This window comes from Podarcis bocagei, assembly GCF_964188305.1.
Source record: "Podarcis bocagei genome assembly, chromosome: 10".
Lineage (NCBI taxonomy): Eukaryota > Metazoa > Chordata > Lepidosauria > Squamata > Lacertidae > Podarcis > Podarcis bocagei.
In genome coordinates this window covers 43,070,210-43,080,304 of record NC_138135.1, presented here as the reverse complement: position 1 = coordinate 43,080,304, position 10,095 = coordinate 43,070,210, and the positions used below count along the sequence as shown (strand labels likewise).

At 43.7% G+C, this 10,095-nt stretch overlaps 1 long non-coding RNA gene across 1 annotated transcript; it reads left to right on the top strand.

The window, feature by feature from the left end:
• Positions 1 to 1,371: 1,371 nt before the first annotated feature.
• Positions 1,372 to 6,705, top strand: LOC308596356. Its single transcript, XR_014012486.1, has 3 exons — positions 1,372 to 1,489; positions 3,552 to 3,833; positions 6,582 to 6,705. It is a non-coding gene; the product is annotated as an uncharacterized lncRNA (long non-coding RNA).
• The last annotated feature ends 3,390 nt before the right edge of the window (positions 6,706 to 10,095 follow it).

Here is a 10,095-nt window from a genome sequence, read left to right as displayed (position 1 = left end):
AACCATCCAGCTTCCTGAGGAAATCAGATTTAACTCACTCATTGCTATTTACTTTGTCTATTTCAGGGGGAGATTAATGGGTATGACATTTATCCTGATCGTTAAACTCTTTAATGAGCTTCACGTCTGAACACTCCAGCTGGAACTGGCATTCTGTAAGAGGACTCTGCTGACAGGATTTCTCCCCACCAATTCCTCTCACCATTGATATCATTTGAAGCACTGAATGAAGTGGAAACACCCAAATCTCCACCTGCTGAGAGCTTTAAGATGCTATTTTGGAGTTCATTGGTAATGCTAATGTTCTGTCTTAAATTAAAGTTGAATTGTTTTGAAGCAATCCAGGAAGCCGTTGCTGGACCACTTTCAAAGCTTATAAAGTGACTGAAGTCAGCCAGCCAGGATATTAATATTTGAAGGCAAACAGACTTTGCTAACCCAACAAAGGCACAAGTTGTGTCACACAAACAAGGCAGCGAAATGGCAGAAACCGGCTAAAGTCAGTTTCCTTCAGGGGAGTTTGACATGTATACAGATGTGCTGACATGAAGCCACTTTGCTGACCAATGGAAAGCCTCAAGACATTCAGTTTTATTGAAATTAGTAAAGCTCTCTCTGCAGTCTCATTAATTTAGGAATGAGCAAGAGTGACTTAGATAATCTGCTTCAAAACTGACTTTGAGGATTACCACATGGAGAGGCCTATCTTATAAAGAAAACTATTACAACTGAAAATATTTCAAAGAAGTATGACAGACAATTGCCTATTACAATAGTTTCCCTAGCAGTGCAAGCCTCTATTCCCATTAAGTTAAGTGAGGTTACTCCTAAGAAACTGGAGTATAGGTTTGCCATATCCAGAAACTAGGAAAATACATGACCACCAAAGCTAGAGGGCTGTAGGATGCAAAGAAAAAATGACTTCTATTTTGGTATTTGACTCTATTGGAAATTTCTGTATTATACCAGTCCGCAATGTGTATACTTTACATATTCCCCCAAATTTTAGCCTGGAAGGAATAAATCTCATCCAAAACTATGGTGGAGGGCCTGAATCCATACTGCATATCATGGGAAGAACAGCATCATCCATACTTCATGGATCATGGAGGTGTGGCAAGTGAACAGATGCTGGACAAAATCATCAAAAACTTATGAGTTCTTGAGGCAAATTAGTGGGGTGAATGAACTAAAGAACTGATGAAGTACAGGCGTTGTTGGAGATGGTGACCAGAAGAAAGAACATTTCTTCTCATGCAAATGCAATCCTGATTTTGAGTGTCTACCCTATTTTTTGCATACTATGTGGAACCAAACTCCTGCAGGATCTCAAGAACATCCAACAACTAAATTAGTTCTGTCGTTTCAGGAAATGCTTACCTTTGTTTCCATTCCATTGGACAGCCCATCATCCTCACCTATCAACATCACTTTCAAATGGCAATTGGCATGTTTGGGACAGCTGGCATTTGCCTTGGCAGAGGGGCATGTAAGTGTCTCAGACTTCTAAACATGCCCACAATTTAGATGTTTGTTTCCCCAAACTCAGACGTGTCAAAGAGGGAGGGAATGCGACTTAGATATATTCTGAGTATATTCTTTGTGAAGCCTCTCCTTTTATTTCAATTTTATATGTATTTTTTCCATTTAGTAATATGCAATCGCATCATTATTTACCTCTCTGGCTCTTTAGAGCCCATCGACTTCCTTCCCTCATGCCTCATGGCTTTCAAAATTAACCTTTATATCATTGCATTTTGTGCGTTTTCCTTTTCTAGTTACATTCCTTACAAAATACCTTAAAATTTAAATATAGAAAGGGAGAAAATTTCTCATTGCGAGTCTTCAGACAACCCTGCTAGTGATGTTAATTGCCTACAGTAATCTTTCAAATATCGCATAAATTTATTCCAGTCCTTTTGGAATACTTGATCATGGGGGTTCTGGATTTTTCCTGTCGGGTTCGCCAGTTCCTCAAAGTCCATCATTTTCATCTGCCACTCTTCTTTCGTTGGTACTTCTTGTTGTTTCCATTTTTGGACTAAAAGAATTCTTGCTGCTGTTGTTGCATACATAAAATACTGGAGGTGAGAAGAAATATGGAAATAAAAGAAGAGATGTATGCCTCTCCTTTTATTTCCCTATTTCCTTTCACCTCCAGTATTTTTGCATTGCATTTTCAGACCACTGATCCCACAAGAGGTGATGTCTGCAATGCTGATCCATAACACAGAAACATCACAGCATGCATATCATGTTGTGCATTCAACAACACAGCTAAGCAGCACAGAGTAGATGTGTGCAAATGCATAATTTCATCCGTCAAACTGATAATGAATGCATGGCTCCACATCTGCCCTATTTGGACACAACAGTGAATACTGTTGTACGCCACTCTAATCTCAGAGCAGTGTGAGATTCCAGGGGTTCCAGACATTTATTGAGGGTCCGTGTTTCCTTATGGAAATGAGGTACAGCAGAGATTGTGATGTCTCTGCAGAGATTGTGAGGTTTATTTACTCATATATTCAACCTGAGCCTGCGATGGAGGAATTCACAGCATTAACAATCCCAAAAGGGTCTTGTTTCTCCCATAGTCACAGCCTTGGATTCCAACAGAGATCTTGCTTTCCCAGCCTGCCACTTTTGTATCCAGCTTCTAGCTCACCTGACTTCTAGCTCTGAACTCTGGTTTTATTCCTTCTCACTGTGAGCTGAGGGAGGGTCCACATCCATTTGTGTCTCCCACAGAGCCCCTTTCTTTGATTAGCTTTTAACACTTGCTGGATCCAGGGGTTAGAAGTCTGGCAACTAGCTTAACACCTCAAGCCTTGATTAAATTCTAACACTTGCAGGATCCAGGAATTATAGACACCTGGCACCCACAAGCTCATAACAAAAAAAGAAACTAGAAGCTCATAATAAGTGATATTATGGTGATGCCCCTTATGCAGAGTACTCAGTTGGTAGGACATGGGATGCTTAATCCCAGTGTTGTGTGTCTGAGCCCTATGTTGGGCAAAAGATTCCCCCACTGCAGGGGGTTGGACTAGATGACCCTCGTGATCCCTTCCAACTCTACAAATCTGTGATTGTAAGATATTCTGCTCCCCCATTCCCTTGTTTGTTGAGGCAGAATCTTCTTCCTGTTTGTTCTCATCAAAGCCCTGGGCATCATTCTCATATTTATTTGATCTCACCTTAAGAGAGCATAGATGAAAAATAAATAATAACTTGGAGCTGACTAACTGGTATGCCAGATTCTCACAGTCTTTTGGGATTCTCATTGAAAAGATAAATTTCTCGAAGCCACCTGGAAGGCCTTTTATATGGAGTTTTGCCATCTGTGGATTTCATATCTTTCTTCTGATGAAAGGGTGGGTGAAATCTACTGCATGAGCTTTCTCAGTGGCGAATAATCTCAGCTGGGTTTCCTTAAAGCAACCCAAGATGAAATATCAACTCAGATTGTTAAAATATGCTAAAACATCTGTCAAAAGCAGCTGATAATGTTCCTTCCATTTTGTTTCTATTATCTTTTCTATTAACAGGCAGTAAAACTGACAGACTGGATTTTTGTTGTTAGCCAACAAATGAATGCCTCTGACTGCAGAAAGTATTTATGAAGTATTTAGTGCTGATAAACGAGCCTTCACCATTCTCCATCATGTAATTGCATTGAGATGCAAGAGTTCTCCTTTCTTGCTTAGCTGGTTTGATCTTTTGCCATCAAAACGGAGGAAGGGAATGGTGGCTAACATGGGACAAAAACATGCAGAGAGTGCCAGACCAACCCAGGAGTGTGTGGTGAAGCCACAGCACAGCAGGAAATGGTAGGGGTTTCAGTCAAAAGCATAATGATTTTTTATGTAATTAAAACAATCTGAATCAATAACTAAATAAAAAAAAAGCAACTGGGGAAAAATGCAACTCTGAAAACAGTTAAGTATAAACTGTTGGTTGGGAAAACAGGTTCTGTGTTGTTGTTTTTTACAGCAGTAATTCTTTAATTCTTTCAACTCAGATTCTCTGATACAAAAACTATCCCAGGCCAGCCCTTCTCTAAGATTTGGTGTGATTGTTTAATGGGGAAGGAAAAGTGGATTTTGATGTCTGGTATTGGTAAAAAGGTATTGGTTGCAAAAGAGGAGAGCCAGTGTGATGTAGGGGGTCAGAGCAATCTGCCCTAGCCTGGTGCTCGGCAGATGGTGTGGGACTCCAGCTCCCATCAGCCTCAGCCAGCATGGCCAGTGGCCAAGGATGATGGGAGCTGTAGTACCAACAACATCCAGAGGGCCCCAGATCGGTGAAGATAGCATTGGAGGAGCATGCAGGTGCTGCTGAATGACAACTCTGATCAGCCCTAGCATGCATAGCCAACGATGATGAGCAGTGATGAGCACTGATGAAGCAACATCTGAAGGCCCAAAGATCAGTGGCGTAGCGTGGGTTGTCAGCACCCGGGGCAAGGCAAGTAATTTGCGCCCCCTAACTCGTGGATTTTGCGCCCCCTAACCCGTGGAGCGCGCCCCCAGATGTTAAGCCAGGTGCGGCCGCCCCCCCTGCACCCCCACGCTACGCCACTGAGTGCCACGCTTAGCCTTTGTGGCCAGGAGCCATCGTGAGCATATTTTAAAGAGGTCTAGAAAGGGAGAACCCCCCTCTCTTTTCCCAGCCCCCACCCTCGAAGATGATGGTGGCGGTGAATTAAATTTGTATACCGCCCTTCATCCATATATCTCAGGGCGCTTCACAGCATAAACATGGCCGTTCACATCCTGCACCGGGTCTTTCCGCGCTCCCCATGATGCCCGCCGGCTACCGAGGAGAGACCCCAGACCCGGGCTTTGCGCAGGGGGGTGTCTATTCCCTCTGCGCGCCAGGTGCCTCCAGTGAGGCTGAAGGGCAGAGGGATGGGTGCTCCTGACAGATTTGGATTTTTATGACTTTTTTGTATTAGGCTTCTGCATTCTGGCCATCTTTTAGCGCAGTGTTTCTCAACTGGGGGCCATATGGCTCCCTGGGCCCTCCCCCCAGGATATTCCAAGGGGGCCACAGATGAAAATCGTGTAAATGGGGCGGGTACGGCATGAGACTGGGGGGGGGGGGCAGAGAGAGAAGTGATAAGTGAAGAAAACAGAAGTGACCTAGAGAAATAAACAAGAAAAAGACGTTGCTGTTTCTTTGCAAGAAGTGCTGCTAGAGCTGCAGAACGAAGTAGCAGCCAGAGTAACTTTCAGTCAAGAAAAACACCTTTTTTGGATAAAGTGTACAATATCTTTAAAGTTTCCACAGCTTTGGGATAAAGCAAAATTGTTTTAGTGGCATTTCCTACGTCTTACTTAGTAGAAGGAGGTTTCTACCTGGCCTGAGCAGTCTGAAGGGCGGGGCGGGGGGCAGCAGAGCATAGAGGAGAGTGTCCCTGCCTAACCCCTTTCCCACCAGCCATTATCCAACTCAATATTATTCCAGGCTGAGCCTGCTTCTCTCAGCCCCGGGAAGCCATGAGTCAAGAGAGAGCCGGAGAGCCAGCGCTGAGAGCCGGAGCCAGCGGCGCCCCCTTCTGCCGGGAGACCCTCGCCCGCCCGCCGGCTTCCTCTCGGAGGGTTTAGGCACAGCGAGGCCCCTTGGAGCTCTCCTCCCTCCTAGTCGGCAGAAGCAGCCGCCGCCTGTGGCTGGGTCGAGGGGATGGCGGCGGCGGCAGGGTGCAGAGGCTGCTCGTGCCCGGCCAGGCGTCGGTGGCAGCGTCGGCGCTGCTGCAGCGGCTGCTCCTCCTGCGAGCAGTGAGTGGAGCGCAGCTGCAGCGGCGGCGGGGGGCACGCGCGCGCTAGGGGCGCAAGGCTGGCGGTGGCGGCGGGGAGCCCGGCGGAGGAAGGAACTTGTCCCTTCCCTCTGGACTCGCGCCCCCCCAGATGTTGCGCCCGGTGCGGCCGGCACCCCTGGCACCCCCCACGCTACGCCACTGCCAAAGATGCCCCTAAATCTGAATTAAAGGGTTGGACCAGGGAGGCCCAGATTCAAGTCCTCACTCAGGCACAATGCTCACTGGGTGGAGTGGACTAGTCACTCTTTTGCAGTCTATCATGCAGTATTTCACTGAGCTCATGTGAGAATAAAATAGGGCAGTGGTTGGTAAAGAACCAATACTGCCCAAAACGCTTGGAAGAAGGAGAGGAAACAAATGTAATAAATTGTTGCTATTGCTGTTGTTTGAAAGAAATACGATAGTTCTAAGGCTGCTTTTAGTCTCAGACGTAAGCTCTTCACCTAATATTAAAGCCAGTTTTCACTTCCTCTGCCTCACTGACGTTCAGGCATATATATAACTGCATTGGGTAAACTGAAATGGCGAGGTGACATGTGGTGCTCTATTTTTTAACACAAGCATCTGTGCATGCATCATGCTCATAAGAAATGTACAACTGTGGAAAAGTTTCACACACATATTTTGCTCCTACCCTTTTGGTTTCATCTCCCACTTTTAACTATAAATATTTTGATTTTTTTAAATTTATTTTAAAAATAGGCAGACAAGACAAAGTGAAATAATATTTCCCCCTCTTTTCCCGCTCCCTGTTCAGTCGCTGCCCACACTTTGTAATCTGTCCAATTAAGGAGATCCAGAACGCCCATCCATGTTTATGATGTCTCCAAAAGTTACACAGAAATAGAAAAGTGAAGTAGAAGCGTTCATTTCAAATACCAGGTGACACTGTGGTCCCATAACCCTTCCTAAAATGAGATGTCAATTTAATGTAATTTTGAAAATTCAACTTTTTTCTCCCTGTCAAACGCCGGTCAGTTGAAGGAAGCGCTGTAGCTTAGTGGCAGAGCATCTGATATGCACGCCAAAGGTCCCAAATTCAAACACCAGCATCTCTGGAGGGGACTGAGAGACCCTTATCTGAAGCCCAGGACAGCTGCTGCCAGTCATTGCAGACAATACTAAACTAGTTGGATCAGTGTTCAAATTCAGTATAAGGCAGTATTATATCTTCCTATGTAGCAATCAAGCCTCATAGGATTTTTTTTTTGGCTCATATCAACCCCACCCCAGACTGATGTTCAGTTGTTGTTACTTGATAATGTTGCTAGAGTTTTTTCTTTTTATGGTTTTGCTTGACCTTAGTTTTTAGGGTGCTTTTCTTAATGTGGCTAAAGTTTCTTACACTCTTTTTGTTTCCTAATTGTCATTAGCTTTCTAATATTTAATTAGTGATGGCAATACTCTATTTGGAATTCATTAGCTGCCTTGAAATTTTAGGAAAGAAGAGGCAGAATGTCTTAGGAATAAATAGATGTAAGGAAGGTTTGTTAATTAGGTAGCACTATATTAAATAATGCTGTGACCGCTGTTAGACTGTAGAAACTGCCTACGCTAATCAGAGAATCATGACACACCAAGGAATCCATCGAACCTGTGGGTGGGTAAATTAATTTTCTTGGTGCCCACTCAGTGCTACAGATGGTGTGCTGTCCCTCCACTCCTCAATACCTGCTATGCTATAAACAGAGCCTTTCTCTAGTGATGATATATGAGAGATGTGAATTGAGTTCACCTCAAGGGATTGATTTGTAAAGGCCATTCCTTTTGCTTAGAAAGAAGAAGAAAGTTTCCCTTAGCTTTAAGGCAGGAGTGGTGAACCTTCAGCCTGCCGGCAATTCCTACCAGTCTCTGCCCACTCCTTGACCCCATTTCCTCTACTGCTCATCAGCTTCTCACTAAACAGCTGTGGGAGACTGAGAGCTGCTTTCTTCCTCCATGGGCAGATTGAGGCATTTCTATGCCTTTCTTTGTCCCATACTCAACGTGCAGCATGGGATCACAGCAATCTGCCCATGGAGGAACAGATTTGGAGTGAAGAAGCTGTGGCCTCCCAGATGTTGTTGGACTACCAACAGGCCCATTCAGCATCAAAGGTTTAGTACAGTGGTTTTTGTTTCTTACAGCAGCAATTCTTTAATTCTTTCAACTCAGATTCTCTGTTGTTGTTGTTGTTTACAAAAAGTATCCCAGATCAGACCTTATCTAAGTGTGATTGTTCCATGGATAAAGAAAAGTGGCTTTTGATGTTTGGTATTGGTAGAAAGGTATTGATTGCAGAACAGGAGAACCAGTGTGATGTAGGGGGTCAGAGCAATCTTCCCTAGCCTGGTGCCCTAGGTGGGGTGGGCATCCAGCTCCCATCAGCCCTAGTCAGCATAGACAATAGTCAACGATGATAGGAGGTCCCCCAGGTCACCCATGCATGATTTAAAGTTTAAGAGGAGTGAGAATCTGCATAAGGACCACCATGGTGAAATACGTGCATCCCCTTGTGTTTATATCTATGTTCTTTAGAATAATGGTTTTACCTTAATTATAGATATGTGCAAGTACAATCATAAGAGTCAGGAAAAGAACATTGTCCTGGACATTGCTGGGCATCTTTGACATAACATCGAAACAAAAAAATAATAAAAAATAATGCAACAGTGTTCTGGAAAATGTCAATTAGTTTATCCCTATTTTACGTTGGGTAGATGAGATATTCCTTTGTAGAAGAAAACAAAGCTCCCTTTGGATTGTGTGGATTGTCATTAGGAGGGGTGTATATATATGAGAGTCACCTTTTTTTGAGTGTGTTGGCTGAACTAATGGACAAAGTTCCACTATCCTCCTACTCAGTGTTTATTTGGCAGGTGTTTAGACATCAAGTAACACATAGTGGTCTCCTTTCACTCAGGCTAAATTGCAGTGGCACTAAGCCAGGAGGAGTAAGGAAGAGAACTACCTGAGCCCTGGCCACACTGCAGAGAAGCTGGAAGTCAAGCAGGATCAGAACACTGCCTCAGTAGTGCGATGCATACAGTTGGTGTACAATGCTTGACCACAGAGACAATCAAGCAGGCATGGACCCTGACTTGCCAGAGTTGCTTGGCTGTTTCCCTCACAGAGCTATTTATCAATCACATACTACAGGTGTTGCTGGAACAACCCAAGCTACCGTCCAGGTAGGCATTTGACAGGTTGCATTATAGGGCATTTCATCACCCTAATTGCTAAACAACTCCATGCACATTGTGATTAATTCTCCATGACTATAGGGTCCCCAACGGTTGGGTCTTGGAATATCACTGCATAGAACAAGGGAAGAGAATTTAAAACAGAGACAAAATGGTGATTGTTTTTTGAGCTATGAATTTTAGAAACACCCAGAACATGTTTTTCAATCAATCCCAATCTTACTGTTTTGAACTGCATTTTACTTTGAACGCGCAGGATTAAAAAGAGAGGGGAAATGTAGGAAAATGATTTGTTTTTCAGTATAACAAAATCCATGAGCCAAGTGTTTACAGATTCCTTTGAGTCTCCCAATGAGTATGAATGTGTGTTGGAGGAATAAAGCACTTCTTTAAATCAGGATTTGACTATCTTATAAAATGCATTATGCACTTTTCTTTAGACGAGGATACTTTTTTTAAAAAAGAAAAATGGTTAAGTGTTCTGCGTTCACTTTGACTTCAGAATGAGTCACATTTATCCTGTGCAATTAATGCAAATTTAATGGATTGATCAACTAAATCTAATCAATTAAGATTTATTAACCCTACTACATACATACAGCCCAATACATGTAGCCTGTTCAGAGCTGCCACTGAATGGGGGATGATAGACACAATCCTGATTCCCTGATCACCACAGCCCTTTTCAGACATGCAACAGTAGGACTGTATAGAGTACATGTGTGTATACAAATTTAATACTTAATAATAAATAAATAATGCAACTATAGATGGTCCTTTACATATGTCCTGTTCAATGGGACGTGGGGTAAGTGTTGCAAAATTGGCAGTCCTACATCCAATGCACAAAAAGGGCTTATTTAGGTGTTTGCCAGGTGAATAGATCTATAGCAGGCTTCCTCAACCTTGGCCCTCCAGATGTTTTGAGACTACAATTCCCATCATCCCTGACCACTGGTCCTGCTAGCTAGGGATCATGGGAGTCGTAGGCCAAAAACATCTGGAGGCCCACGGTTGAGGAAGCCTGATCCATAGTATCCAAGCTTTGTGGCTCATGCCACAAAGGCAGACATAAAAACTCCATACCCC